Below are 15,457 nucleotides of genomic sequence, written 5' to 3' on the forward strand. Positions count from 1 at the left end.
CTAAAGGAAAACTACATTTTTAATTTGGCACTTAAATAAGTTGAATACTAATTTAAACCCAAGTAATTTATTTTATTTTATTTTTATTTATCTGATGGAGAGAGACACAGCGAGAGAGGGAACACAAGCAAGGGGAGTGGGAGAGGGAGAAGCAGGCTCCCTGCTGAGCAGGGAGCCCGATGCGGGGCTCGATCCCAGGACCCCGGGATCACGACCCGAGCCGAAGGCAGACGCCCAACGACTGAACCACCCAGGCACCCCTAAACCCAAGTAATTTTAAGTAGTCCTTTCTGTGCACAAAAGCCCCACTCAGATGTTAAAAAACAGAAAAGTGAGCTGCTGTTAACCACTACTTGTTCTACAATAGCCTTCAAAACAGAACCTTTGAAAACTAAGTGCAACTGAATAAATATTATTTAAGCAATCTCTCCCACTAACACTGGAGAAACAACTGAACTCCACATAACCCCCACCACCCCTTACCCAAAGGTAAGAACAGCACATCCCAATCTGCTATAACACCCTTTTTCATAAATATAAAATGCTCATACCCTCCTTTAATGTTAGCTGAAATGTCAAACTTAACAAATACTGTAAGGGGGGGCACCTGGATGGCTCAGTCAGTTAAGCACTGGACTCGGTTTCAGCTCAGGTCATGATCTCAGGGTCACGAGATCAGGCCCCAAGACAGTTTGTCACTCAGTGTGGAGTCTGCTTAAGATTCTTTTCCCCTGAGACGCCTGGGTGGCTCAGTTGGTTGGGCACCTGCCTTTGGCTCAGGTCATGATCCCAGGGTCCTGGGATGGAGTCCTGTGTCAGGCTCCTTGCTCAGTGGGGAGTCTGCTTCTCCCTCGGCCTGCCGCTCCCCCTGCTTGTGCTCTCTCCGGCAAATAAATAAATAAAATCTATTAAAAAAAAAAAAAAGATTCTGTCCCCCTCCCTCTCCCTCTGTCCTTCCCCTTGCTCATGTACTCCTCTCTCTCAAAGAATAAAATCTTTAAAAAAGGGGAGGGGAGGGCACCTGGGTGGCTCAGATGGTTGAGTGACTAACTCTTGATTTGGGCTCAGGTCACGATCTCTAGGTCCTGGGATCAAATCCGGTGTCAAGCTCCATGATCAGTGGGGAGTCTGCTTAAGGATTCTCTCTCCCCCTCTGCCTCCTCACCCCCACGCTGGCACACGCATTCTCTAAAATAAATCTTGGGGCGCCTGGGTGGCTCAGTTGGTTAAGCGACTGCCTTCGGCTCAGGTCATGATCCTGGAGCAGCGGCATCGAGTCCCACATCGGGCTCCCTGCTCAGCGGGGAGTCGGCTTCTCCCTCTGACTCTCTTCCCTCTCGTGCTCTCTATCTCTCAAATAAATAAAATCTTAAAAAAAAATAAAATAAATAAATCTTAGAAAAGAAACACATTGTATGGGTGTGTCTTATTTCTGGAAGGTTTCACAAGTTTCCTAGTACTTGGGGATGCCCCCTGGAAAGGGGAACTTAGAAGATGGGGGAGAATTACCTTTTATTGTATATTTTTAGTACACAATAGATATTGGAATATTTTAACATGTACATGTATTATTCAAATGCATGATACATGATTTTAAATGAAGCCAAATTTAAAAATACAAACACTAACTAAAAAATATAAAACCAACTTTTTTTCTTTTTAAAAAAAATGCTTTTTCAGACTTCCCTCCTCTCCACCATAGACAGCCACTATTGAGAATCACTGCCTTAGAGGTTCACAACTGCTGCCAACAGCACTATTGCTAACTGGGTATGAACTACAAGAAGAAAAAGAATCTTCTATGACTTCTATCAACTCGTAGCAAAACCCTGGACAGGCTAGCACCCCAGACTGAGGAAAGAGAGAAACACCAGCTGGAAGTCACTGTGAATTTAGCTCCTGTTAATATATAAGCAGGTTGAGGCAGGCAGTAAGGAGCACTGGAAAGCAGTGGTCTCACAGAGAAAGCAGAGAGAGGCACTGAATCAGGGACTGGCCTCACTGCCTGAAAGGTGGGTAGAGCATTCACATCACTGGAAACATGGAAAGGACCATCAGGAGAACAGAAACATCCCTATAAAAGCTCTGCAACCCTCCCCCAGTTCCTTTTAGAACAGTTGAAGTCCTGGAACTATTCCACATTGCTCTGGTAACAGTACTGCTGGTACATCAATGGAAGACATTCTCTTTATTAACAGGCAGTATTAATGTATTTAATATTTACAGTATTATATTAGGCCACCGGTCAACCAATGTTTGAAAGCTAATTGCTGGTTAAGCTACTTGTCAATCAATGTTTGAGAACTCCCTGCACCAATTCAGAGCTACCAAGTTTCAAGTTCTTCCCACACACAGCAGCTCAGTTCATTAACAATCATCGGTCCTAAAAAGCCTGGGTTCTGGAACCCTATTAACATTTCTAATGCTTAAATCATATTTATCCACCTGGGCTGCCTGGGTGATGCAGTCGGTTAAGTGTCTGACTCTTGATTTTGGCTTGGGTCATGATCTCAGGGTCATGAAACTGAGCCCTGCGTCAAGTTCCAAGTTCATCATGGACTCTCCTTGAGATTCTCTCTCTAAAATAAATAAATAAATCTCTAAAAAAAAAAAAAAAAATACTTAACCACCTATCTCCATCCCCACTCTCCCGACCCCAAACCAGTCCAGACCACCACCATTCCTGGCCAAATATGCTCTAACAATCACCAAATTAGTCTCTATGCCCTGTCCAGTTCATTCTCCACAGTAATGACAAACCTGTTTTGACTACAAAACAGCCAATCAATCCACGTGCACAACCCCAACTGTTCACCTATAAATATGACAAAGGTACTAATACATGTGAATGCTACAAAACATTCATTTTCAAAAGTAACAAAATAATGATCACAATTATGGTTTTCATATAGGTTAAGTATATGGTAAGTATAAAAACTACTGTTATCACTAATATATTAATATTAAACTTATTTTTAAAATATTAGTGTGACCATCTCTCTATGCTTGAAAAACCTCATTCTAGTACTTTGTAACAGAGCAATCTAAAAGTTGGTTTTAATGGCTATCATAGTCAAAATACTTGGTTTTAATGGCTAGCATAGTCAAAAAGAAACATGGGACCAAAAGGAAGGAACGCTATGGCAGTGCTTACTAAATCGCGGTATTTATGGGATTTTCCAACCCCAACCATTATGGATATGGATATCCAACCATATCCAACCCCAAACATTTTCCTTTAAATCTGACTGGCAAGGGCACCTGGGTGGCTCAGTTGGTTAAGCGACTGCCTTCGGCTCAGGTCATAATCCTGGAGTCCCGGGATCGAGTCCCACATCGGGCTCCCTGCTTGACGGAGCTGCTTCTCCCTCTGACCCTCTTACCTCTCGTGCTCTCTATCTCTCATTCTCTCTCTCTCAAATAAATAAATAAAAAATCTTTAAAAAAAAAAATCTGACTGGCAAATGTCCATCTTCCCTGATGTAATTAATTACTTTTGAAAACTAAACAACACATTACATTTATTTCTAACAAATGAATCTGAAACCCACTAAAACTATTCACTTGGAGTATTTTAACTTTTTACTATGGAAAATTTGAAACATACACAGAAGTGCAAACTCTATAATAAACTCTTTTATGCCTATTAACCAGCTTCAGTAACTCAATATATGATAAAGTATCTATAAACGTCTAAACACAATGAATTTTTTTTTCAGAGAGAGAAATACTTCAGTACTTATCTCTAAGAGAAAGGAATCTTTCCTTTTAATATAATCATACTTTAAAGTGGTTGTTTAAAAATCACCTAACAGGGTGCCTGGGTGGCTCAGTCATTAAGCGTCTGCCTTCGGCTCAGGTCATGATCCCAGGGTCCTGGGATCGAGCCCCACATGGGGCTCCCTACTCCACGGGAAGCCTGCTTCTCCCTCTCCCACTCCCCCTGCTTGTGTTCCTTCTCTCACTGCGTCATTCTCTGTCAAATAAATAAAATTTTTTTTTAAAAAATCACCTAATATACAGATGATATTCAAATTATTCGCAATGGTTTCATGTTTTTTTTTTTTTTTTTTTAAGGGACGCCTGGGTGGCTCAGTAGATTAAGTGTCTGCTTTCGGCCCAGGTCATGATCCCTGGGTCCTGGGATTGAGTTCCATATCAAGCTCCTTGCTCAGTGGAGAGCCAGCTTCTCCTTCTGCCTGCTGCACCCCTCCTTGTGCTCGCTCGCTCTTTCTCTCTGACAAATAAATAAATAAAATCTTTAAAAATATATGTCTTTTTTTAAAAAGATTTATTTAAGTAATTTCTACACCCCACAGGGGGCTCAAACTCATGACCCCAAGATCAAGATTCAGATACTCTTCCGACTGAGCCAGCCAGGCGCCTCTCATAAGTATCTCTTTACAGTTGGTTTGTATGAAACAGGATCTAAACAAGGTCTACACATTAATTACATTGAGTGAATAGGTCTCTACTCTTTTCTAATCTGTAATAATTCCTCCATTTTTTGTGCACTTATTTTGAAGTAAATGGGTTTGTTCTTCTGTAGAATTTCTCACATTATGATTTTCTAATTACATTCTGTAAACTCATAGTTAGATCTAGAGGTTAAATTAAGAGTCAGGTTTGATTTTGTAGGGGAGAGAGTATTTCATGAATGGTGTTATATTTTTTCCTATTGTACCACACTAAAGGAATATAAGGTTTGGCTGCATCCACTTTGGAGATAACATGATTGATCAGAAGATTGTTAGTCTGATCCTTCTATTATTATAGAGTTCCCTAATGGCTTTAGCAACCACTGATGATCAATGTCTAGGTACTTTATTTCATTAGATCACTTGGAATTTTTTTTAGAAATACATCTGGAGATTTTTATCAGGTAACAAATTTATGTTTCCAAGTTTTTCGTGTGTAAAATTATGAGAGTTTTTATAGGTGTAACAAAATAACAATGAGATCATGAGTCATCAGGGAAATGCAAATCAAAGCCACAATGAGATACCACTTCACACCCACTACCACAGCTATAATGAAAAAGACAGAGGGGGAGCTTGGTTGGCTCACAGGTGGAGAGTGCTTTTTGCCTCTTGATCTTGGGGTTGTGAGTTCCAACCCCACACTGGGCGTGAAGCCTACTTAAAAAAAAAAAAAGGAGTGACAAGTATGCTGATGATATGGAGAAACTGGAACTTTTGTGCATTGCTGTTGGGAACTGTAAAACGATGCAGGTGCTTTAGAAAACAGTTTGGCAGCTCCTCTACAAATTAAACAGTTATTACCATTCAACCCTCCTAGGTACCACACCTAGGTATATACCCAAGAGAAACGGAAACATATGTCCATCCACAAAGGAACTTGTACATGTTCATGACAGCACTATTCATAACAGGCAAAAGGTGGAAACAACCCAAATGTTCATTAACTGATTAATGGGTAACAAAATTGGTACATTCATACAATGGAACATTATATTATTAAGCTACAAAAAGCAATGAAGTACTGATACATGCCACAACACGGGTGAACCCCAAAAACATTATGCTAAGTAAAAGCCACATATTGAAGGATTCCATTTATATGACATGTCCAGAATAGGCACATCCATAGACAGAAAGATAACTGATCGCTAGAAGCTAGGGAGAGGGCTGAATGGGAAGTGAAGCTAATGGGTGAATTTCTTCTTGGGATAATGAAAATGTTCTGAAATTAGATGGTGGTGATGATTGCACAACTTCAAGAATATACTAAAAACCACTGAACTGTACATTTTAAAAGAGTGAATTTATTTAAGATTTATTCATCTGAGAAGAGACAGAGTGAGCGAGCGCACTCACACAAGTTGGGGGGGGGCCACAATCTCATGACCCTGAGGTCATGACCTGAGCCAAAACCAAGAGTCACTTAACCAACGGAGCCACCCAGGCACCCCTAAATGGTGAATTTATGGTATGTAAATTATATTTCAATAAAGGTATTTTTTAATTACTAGGAAAAGACTACTGCACAGCATATTTCTTTATAAGAAAAAAAGCAGTTACTTTTCAGTCACTGTTAAAATAACTTCACTTGAAGAGACAGATTAGGGATATTAATTTTTCAAATAATATTTGCCAAGTAGCACACACAGAAAAAGTCAAATTTTTTATAAAAGAAAAATGTATAACATCAATTTTACTTTACTACAAGACAGCCAACATATGATAATCTGCCTCAATAATCCATTAAGTGGCAGTGAATGAATTTCATCCTTTTATTCAGTCAAAGCAACTGTCTGTCTGTAGTTCACATTTAGACAATTATTCCACAAAGCAATGTTATTGAGGCAGTCATTTACTATTAAGAATGTATCTTCTCCAGTACAACCTTCTTCCAGTAGCTCACAAAAGATGTGATTTTGGGGGGATTTAGTTATTAAAAGAAAATTTGGCAAATACTAAGACATGATAGAAGCTTCTATACTTTTATAACTACATATATAGCAAACCTCCCACACTGCAAAATTTGTCCCATTATTGTTCAAATCTTCAGCAACATTTTCTATTCCTCAGGCAAGAGTATTTGCTGAAAAAGGAATGCATTTTGGCTTCTTGACATATTGTTTTGCAGCCTTTTTTTAAAGCAAGCCTTTTAGGGGGTGGGGTGCAACAGGAAGAACCTGTCAATGGTATGTGCCTTTTTGTCTTTCATAAGAACAAGAAACCTCAGGGCACCTGGGTGGCTCAGTCAGTTAAGCCTCTGCCTTCAGCTCAGGTCATGATCCCAGGGTCCTGTGATCGAGCCCCACATGGGGCTCCCTGCTCCGTGGGAAGCCTGCTTCTCCCTCTCCCTCTCCCCCTGCTTGTGTTCCTTCTCTCACTGTGTCATTCTGTCAAATAAATAAATAAAATCTTAAAAAAAAAACAAGAAACCTCAAAGTATATACTTTAATCACTAGGTTAGTAAAATTGTGTATAGCATCTGATTGAATAGCCTATGACTTTAAACATTACTGGAAAGAGAAAAATGCTGAGGTCCTCTTTATGCTCCATATGCTTAGTTTTCAAATGTCCTGGTACTAATGACAGCCTTGTATTTTATTATTTTGTATCACAAGGTTCTACACACTCTTAAAATAAGATTCCTATTAATGACAGAGGACGTAAATGCATGTTTCAAACAGGCTTCCTGATACTTTCTAATGTAATAAAAGCTGACTTATTTAAACTGATTTAATAGCTCAGTGACAGTTTATAATAGGAGTTGAACAAGGGTCAGCTCTGCCATTGTTTGTTTCCACTTGCATTTCTTCAATCACTGGCTTCTTTGCAGAAATTGTTTTAAGCCACTTGTCCATTCTGTGAAGGTTTAATGAAATAAACAACAACAACAAACTAGGTGATATAAACTGTTACCAATGTTGCAATACACTGAAAGGAAATGTATTAGGGCTGTGCTTGCTCACTGCAGAACGCCCTTCTCTTCAGGACACCCAAAGTTCACAGTAACACAGACTTACAGACCCAATTCCTAAATTTAATGTTTTACCTTTTTTTTTTTGATAAATAAAAAGCTCTAAAATTTCCCCCAGCATCCCAGTGAGTCATCTTATCTACCTCACTTTGAAAACTACCGCTCTAGATTGCAGGCACAGTGAACTTTTTACAACTGCAAATCAGATCAGTTCACTCTCCTCCTTATCATCCTATAATGACTTAGCTCTACCTTCAGGATAAAGTCCAAAATCCTTGCATCTTACACAGGGCCCTCAACTCTGGCTCCTGCCTCTCTCTAGTCCAGTGGTTCTCAACCCTGGACGCATATGGGAAACACCTGGGGACTTAAAAATATTTATACATTCGCAGGTCCCACCTTAGACCAATTAAATCAAAATACCTGGAGGTGGGGTATTTGCAACCCTGATTTTTTAAGTTCCCCAGGTAAATCTAAAGTGCAGCCAGTGCTGAGAACGACCCCTCTTACTCACCAAGGTCTCAATTAGGCCTTGTTACTCCAAATGTGATCCACCCACCAGCAGCATCTGCCTCACCAGGGAGCTGGTTAGTAATGCAGACTCCTAAGTCCCACCCCAGACATACTGAATCAGAACTTGGCATTTTAACAAGGTCTCCAGATGGTTCATGTGAACATTAAGTTAGAGAAGCAATGCCCTAAGGTACCAAACCCCTTCCCAGCTCAGGGACTTCATAAGTATTGTCTAACATCGAACCTTTCTGGCATTAGCCCACAAGTGGGAAAGGAAAGACATGACATCCATGTTACTCTGGGATATCTCCAGCTCCTGGCACAATGTCTACTATTTTCAGTTGAACATCTACAGTCTTACATTTCATATCAATATGATCTTATCCTAAATTTCCACATTTCTGACCTATTAACCATGTCTTTCATCAAAAACAAGTTTCCTTTAGATACATAACTCTTGGATACTATAAATTAAACCTAATTCAAAGTACCATTATATTTCGGTTGAATTAATAAAATAAAATATTAGGTTGTGTTTGTAATAGTACTGGCTGGACTGTTAGGAAACAGGGCCACATAAATTGTTGATGGTGTTATAGCTTAGTTCAACCTTTCCAGATAGCAATTTGGCACTGGAACTGTAACCTCAGCGAACCCATTTTAGGGGCAAGAGTCCAAGAAAATAATCCAAAAGATGTATCTGAGCAAGGATGCTCAAAAGTACCATTTATGGGGCACCTAGATGGCTCAGTAAGTAGAGTACGCAACTCTTCATCTCAGGGTTGTGAGTTCGAGTCCCACGGTGGGTGTAGAGATTACTTAAAAATAATTTTTTTTTTTAGTTCTTTTTTTATTTAGTTATTTTCTTAAGGCAGAGGGTGGGGTGGGGGGTTGTGCAGAGGGAGAGAGAATCTTAAGCAGCCTCCACGCCCAGCATGTGAGACTGACACAGTATTTGGCGGGGACAGACACACGCCTGGGTGGCACAGTCAGTCAAGTGCCTGACTCTTGGTTTCAGCTCAGGTCATGATCTCATGGGTCGCGGGATCAAGCCCTGGGTTAGGCTCACATGCTGGGCATGGAGGCTGCTTAAGATTCTCTCTCTCCCTCTACCCCTTCCCCCCTCCCTTCTCATGCCAGTACATGCCTACTAACTCTCAAATAAATAAATCTTAAGAAAAAAGTATAGGGGCGCCTGGCTGGCTCAGTTGGTTTAGCGACTGCCTTCGGCTTAGGTCATGATCCTGGAGTCCTGGGATCGAGTCCCGCATCGGGCTCCCTGCTCAGCAGGGAGTCTGCTTCTCCCTCTGACCCTCTCCCCTCTCATGCTCTCTCTCTCTCTCATTCTCTCTCTCAAATAAATAAAATCTTTAAAAAAAAAAAAGAAAAAAGTATAATAGTAAAAAGGAAAAAACTTAAAGGACTGTACAAATTAGTTATCAATGCACAGTTACTATTCTGTGATTTAAATTAGATACATAAATGAGTAAATATAAAATATTTTATGCTAGGGGCGCCTGGGTGGCTAGGTCGTTAAGCGTCTGCCTTCGGCTCAGGTCGTAATCCCAGGGTCCTGGGATCGAGCCCCGCATCGGGCTCCCTGCTCCGGGGGAAGCCTGCTTCTCCCACTCCCCCTGCTTGTGTTCCCTCTCTCGCTGTGTCTCTCTCCGTCAAATAAATGAATAAAATCTTTTAAAAAAATATTTTACGCTATTCAATACGACAATTATATTCTGTATGTACTGATTATAAATACAAAAAAAAAAAAGCTATGCCTGTATACTGACACAAATGGATGTGAATTTAAAGTAAATACAGGGGCACCTGGCTGGCTCAGTCAGTAGAATATGTGACTCTCAATCGCAAGGTCTCTAAGTTCAAGCCCCACCTTGGGAGTGGAGCCTACTTAAAAATAAATAAATATGGTTTGGGCAGGGGGACAGGCTAAATAGGTGATGGGGATTAAGGAGTCCACTTGTCGTGAGGAGCACCAAGTGACGTATGGAAGTGCTAAATCACTATACTGTACACCTGAAACTGTCAACTGGAATTTAAACAAAAAAAAGCAAATAGAGTTTTCCATTAGTAAATTCTCCTTTCTATAGAGACTATATATACGTATTTTTTTTAAGATTTTATTTATTTATTTGAGAGAGACAGAGACACAGCAAGAGAGGGAACACAAGCAGGGGGAGTGGGAGACGGAGAAGCAGGCTTCCCGCAGACCAGGGAGCCCAATGCGGGGCTCGATCCCAGGACCCTGGGATCATGACCTGAGCTGAAGGCAGACGCTTAACAACTGAGCCACCCAGGAGCCCCACATATTTCTTTTTTTAAGTAAACTCTACACCCAATGTGGTACATGAACTCATGACCCCAAGATCAAGAGTTGCATGCTCTACTGAGCCAGCCAGGTGTCTCTATATTACTATAGAGAATATAGTAAAACAAATTCTGGGGCACCTGGGTGGCTCTGTTGGTTAAGCGTCTGACTCTTGGTTTTGGCTCAGGTCATGATCTCAGGGTCATGGAGATCAAGCCCCACGTTATGCTCCACACTCAGCATGGCGTGTGCTTGAGATTCTCTCTCCCACTCCCTCTGCCCCTCTGGCTCATGCGCTTGCATTCTCTCTTTCTCTAAAATAAATAAATCTCTACAAAATAAATAAGTAAAAATAAAACAAATTTTAATGTTGGGTTATTTATGGGTTTGCTGTTCAGTTTTATTAAGTTAGTGTTATATAGTGCTATTTTTGTTGTACTCAGACTCACTAGAAAGACATTTCTTCAGCTCTGGTATTTGGGAACATTTATTAGTTACTGCATTAGAAGTAAAAAGACAAGATCCCTATTTGGCCAGCTTCCTGCTTATAACTCAAATTCAAACTTCACCTGCATCTCACTTTTTCCACATGAAGGTGGAGAAAAATAATGTAACAATGTTTACAAATCAACTGAGTGCCTCCAATGAAAGGTGCTGCACAAATACAAATATCAACTGCTTAAAAAACAACCACCACCCACACTGACAAGTCACACAAGTCACTTATCCTTCTAAACCTCAATGTCTCCCTTTGTAAACTGAAAAAAATCAGTTAAAATCACATGGGAGAAGATTAGTGAGAGAAAAGTAGGCATATGATAGCCGAAAAAGCATCCCAGGTGATCCTGATGTACACTCTGATGAAGATCCACTGAGTCCCATTCACATTTTTTGGGAGGAGAATGATTTAGTACAAACACCTTGAAAGGGCGGTGATTTGGCTATAGGTCTGAAAATTTTAAATGCACATATAACCTTTAACCCAGTAATTTCACTTCTAGAAATATATTGTTCAGGTAACTTTACATATGAGCTCCTTACAAAATACTATGTACAAAAACATCCATTATAACACTGTAATAGAAAAACCTGGAAACTTAAATATGGTTTAACCTGAAGACTAGTTACAAATTATGGTGCAACCACACAATGAAAAGAGTAAAAAAGTCAACAGAAAGAATGAACAGCTTTATATCTACTAATATGGAACGATTTCCTAAATATGTTAAAAAGGAAAAAGGTGTGACTGGTATGTACGGGGGGAGGCGAGGAATATGGATAGGTAGACTCATGTTTATAAAGGAACAGTGTCTATGTAAGGCCACTGAAACTGGAAACTCCAGTCATCTCTGAAGAGTTTAGAGTAAGAGGGAGACTTACTTTCCTCTATGTTCCCTTTTATACTGCTGGAGTGTTTTCTCTTTCTGCCCCCCCCCTTTCCTACTGGAGTGTTTTCTCACATATATTTATCTTTTCTTGAAACTGAGGATTCTCTCAAGGCCTCCCTCTGAGTCTGAGGCTACGATTCCACCTCTGCAGGGCCTCAGCATTGCCTCCAAATTGCAGGGGCATCAGCTCCTGGCCCCACACTGCCCCTAAATGACTTTTCCAAAGCCTAGTCAGCCCAAGGTTTCTGTCTTTAAAATCCTCCAGTGGCTCTCCACTGCCCAAACTCGAAAACAGCACATACAGCCCTGCAAGCTCACCCTACTCTCATCTCCCACCCTTCTCCCCTCTACCCAATCCAGTTGTTTTAACTTCTCCCGGTTCCCCAAGGACAATGGACTCCTTCCACCTCCAAGCCCTGACGTGCTGCTCCTTCTTTCCTATATTCTGTCTGCGACACAAACTCATATGCATCCTCCGTGACCCAAAGGCCCCCCTCCCAGGAAAGGAATGCTCTCTATACAGCCTGACAGATGTGGTGGAACTAGACTGCCAAGATTCAAATCCTGACTATTCCCTCATGTGCCCCCTATATGGCCTCAGTTTCCACCCTTGTCAAATAGGAAAAAGCCTTGGGTGTTCAAAGGATTAAATAAGATAATTCATGGAATGAATTTATTACACGGTCTCTCACAAGGCAAATAAAAGACAATAGTTATTATCATTATTACATTCCCATGGCACTTGAGGTATTTGTATCCACCTGTCCTGCATTAGACTGTGAGCTCCTAAAAGGTAAAGATTTGACTTCCATGCTTTTATGTTGTATTCCAAGCACTTCGCCTGGCAAATAGAAGCACATGAACGCCTTTACTTAAATCAGGTGATTGGCTTTTCTGGTTCTGAATTTCAGCCAGATGGTAAACAAGTGGCTACAAGGTACCCAGGAACAACCTCCTGGATCCCACATGCCTTAAAGTGCATATATTAGCCAGGTCACTTGGGGCAGGCAGAGGTGAAGAGAGACCTCAGGGCTTTGAGGCTTTCAGAGACAGTCAAGCAGATTGGAAACCATCGTGATAGGAGACCTGCCGACTCCTGCCCGCTGACTACTTATGGGGACTGGGTGAGATGGACACGGGGAGATGGGAAATCTGAGATATTAAACGTCCAAGATGTGCCAAAGACTCCAAGCAGGCCTTCAGGAAACACTCAGGAAAAGATTCTCTCAGCAAGTGGGTACCTGGTAAACAGAGAAGAGACACACAGGGGAAGAGACGGGATAGGACCTACAAGACAATGGAGAGGAAGAATCCTCTTAGCAGGGGAGATGGAAAGGTAAACAAGACAGCTCCTGGCCTCAAGAAGCTTCTCAAATCAGAAGGCCTTTAAAGACAGAGGTAGAGCTTGGCAGATAAGGGTGGGGGAGGAAAAAGGATCACACAAGCAAAGGCATCCAAACATGTGAAGAGGCAGTCAAGCAGCTCTGAATGGCTGGGGATGAGAGAAAGGAGAATCGAAGGATTAAGCTAAGAGTAAATTGAGACAAGATCGTCCAGGGCCTTGTATGACTTAATAAGACATTTTGGGCTTCATTCATCCCACGGGAAAAGGGAGAGCGAGGAGTTTTTAAGTAAACAAGTGACAGCATCAGATCTGTGTTTTTTGAAGGAGTGGCCAGGCAGGAAGATGTTCGCCCATCTTCCACCCTCAGTTCTCTCCTCGCCCACCATCTTCTGGTTCTAGGCTGCCTTAAGAGCAAGCAGGTGGCCAATGAAGGCATCTCCTGGGAAATGTGACCGGTTCTAGAGCACGAATCCCTACCCTAGGTAAAGGTTTCTGAACACATTCATCTCGCCCAAGGAGGTTTTGAACATTCCTCTTTTCCAATCTTACAAACATCATCACCGAGCTCAAAAACAAAACAAAACAAAAAAGCTTCAGCTCTGCCATTATTATTTTTATCTTCAGGAAATACAATTAGGAACCTATTTTCCAAAAAACAATATTCTTTATTTTATTTACCAAAAGTAAAAAGGAAAGGGATCTGCATTCCCAACTGGCTCATTTTGAATTCTGGGCGGCTCTGAGCCCCTATTTCCCTTCTTAAGCAGCCTCGACAGTTGGGAGTGGGCGGAAAAGAGAGGCGCTTGGGCCAGGGGCCTGGGGGGGGTGTTGGTTAAAGGAAAGAAAAGTTCGTCTCCGCAAGAGCAAATTTTCTCATTCCAGGAGTTTTCCTCTTTCTTCCCATTAAATGGACCTGAGCAAATTCTGTTCTCACTGTTGGAAGTTTCTTCTTTCAGAATGAACTATGGCAGCGCCCTGGCCTGGCCCCCGGAGGACGCACGCAAAGTTCCCGGGCAGTCGAGAGGGGTCGGCGCCCTGTCCGGCACGTTTCCGGGGACCCCCCCTACGGACAGCGCAAGGACGCGGGGTCGGACTGGAGCCGCCTGATGGGTTCTGCCCGGAAAGGAGGGCCTGGGGCTCCGGCCAGCGACCCCTCCCACCCGCTCCCGGGAGCCGCCCGCCCCCCCCAGCCTTGCGGAGCCCACCGGGGCGGCGGCGGTCGCGAGCACTCACCGAGTCCGGCGCTGGGCGGGACCGCTGGGAACGAGGACGGCGGCTCCGCGGCGGCGTCTCGGCCCGCCACACGCCCTCAGGGCCGCCGCCCGGCCCGCGGCTCGGAGCTCCGCGGCGGCGGCGGCGGCCTCGCCTCCATGGCGAGGGGAAGCGGCTGAGGGGCGACTGGGCGGGCGGCGGTGATGGCGGCCGCGGCCCAGGGTCCGAGCTGGCTGGCGCGCGCGTCTCTGTCAGCGCCGCACTCGCCGCAGCCTCGCTCCCGATCCGGCCTTGGCTGTAAGGTGCGTCCTCATTGGCGGTTCAGAGACGGGCGCTGGTTGGCCCACACCGAACGGGCGTCTCCCGGCCCTCGCGGGCCCCGCCCTTGCGCGTCTCCGAGCTCGCGTTCGCACGCTCGCCTGGGGCGCTGAGCCGGGTCCCACGGTCTCTTCTGCCCCTGCGCCGCGTGGGCGGTGTGCGTGCGCCCCGCGGCAGCCCGAACCTTCGGGAAGCGGGACCCCGGGAGCACTGACCTCTCGTGCACCAGCGCTTTCCGACTCTCTACAGTCCTACCCCCCACCCCGGACGTGGGCCTTCTTCCCAGTTGACGGATAAGGAAACTGAGGCCAAATACGAATTACACCAATGTCTAGAGACCAGGACGGCCTGGAACTCAAAAGCTGTCTTTCCACCGCTCTCTCCAAATGTATTCCATTCCGACTCTAACCGCCCCCCCCCCGCCCAGTTGCTGCAAGGTATTCAAAGGATGTAGGCTTTCTTGGGGAGAGGAACCTGCGAAGCCCCTAGAATGATCCCGGCACCATAGGTGTTGTCTTACATCAAGTCAGCTCACGCCATCCCCACCCAAGCCCCCAGGGAAATCTCTCCCGCTTCCTAGAAGCGCCTACAGGGGCCTGGCTTGCCTTAGAGCCGAGTTCAAATACGACACATGGTGCTCTGCGGTGGGGGTGTTATTTGCGATAGGACAGAGGGGAGGGGAGGTTCAAAGCGCAGAGAGGACCCGGAGATGCGTCCCGCCCCTGGGGCCGGTGTCGGGGTCGGGGTTGCGCGCGGACCTCTTCCCCAGGGCTCCCTGCCCTACGTGTGGTGCCCCAAAGCTATGCCTAAGTCTGTCCGGCAGCTGCGGCTTCCCAGGCTACCGGACTTGGGCGTCCGCGGCTGAAGGCCGGTTATACGGTCGTGGTGGGTAGCTGGTGACACACT

At 43.9% G+C, this 15,457-nt stretch overlaps 1 protein-coding gene across 2 annotated transcripts in view; it reads right to left on the reverse strand.

The window, feature by feature from the left end:
• Positions 1 to 14,514, reverse strand: part of PTPRA (protein tyrosine phosphatase receptor type A) — a 159,323-nt gene extending 144,809 nt beyond the window's left edge. The window contains exon 1 of one of the 2 annotated variants that reach the window (XM_028118585.2): positions 14,255 to 14,514. The gene's annotated coding sequence lies outside the window, so the exon portion shown is untranslated. The remainder of the gene's footprint in view (positions 1 to 14,254) is intronic. The other variant, XM_028118584.2, reaches the window with a different exon arrangement.
• Positions 14,515 to 15,457: the final 943 nt, after the last annotated feature.

The sequence above is a fragment of the Eumetopias jubatus genome, unplaced genomic scaffold (genome assembly GCF_037043125.1).
Source record: "Eumetopias jubatus isolate StellerSeaLion01/CBP00866 unplaced genomic scaffold, mEumJub1_p1.0 scaffold_9, whole genome shotgun sequence".
NCBI lineage: Eukaryota > Metazoa > Chordata > Mammalia > Carnivora > Otariidae > Eumetopias > Eumetopias jubatus.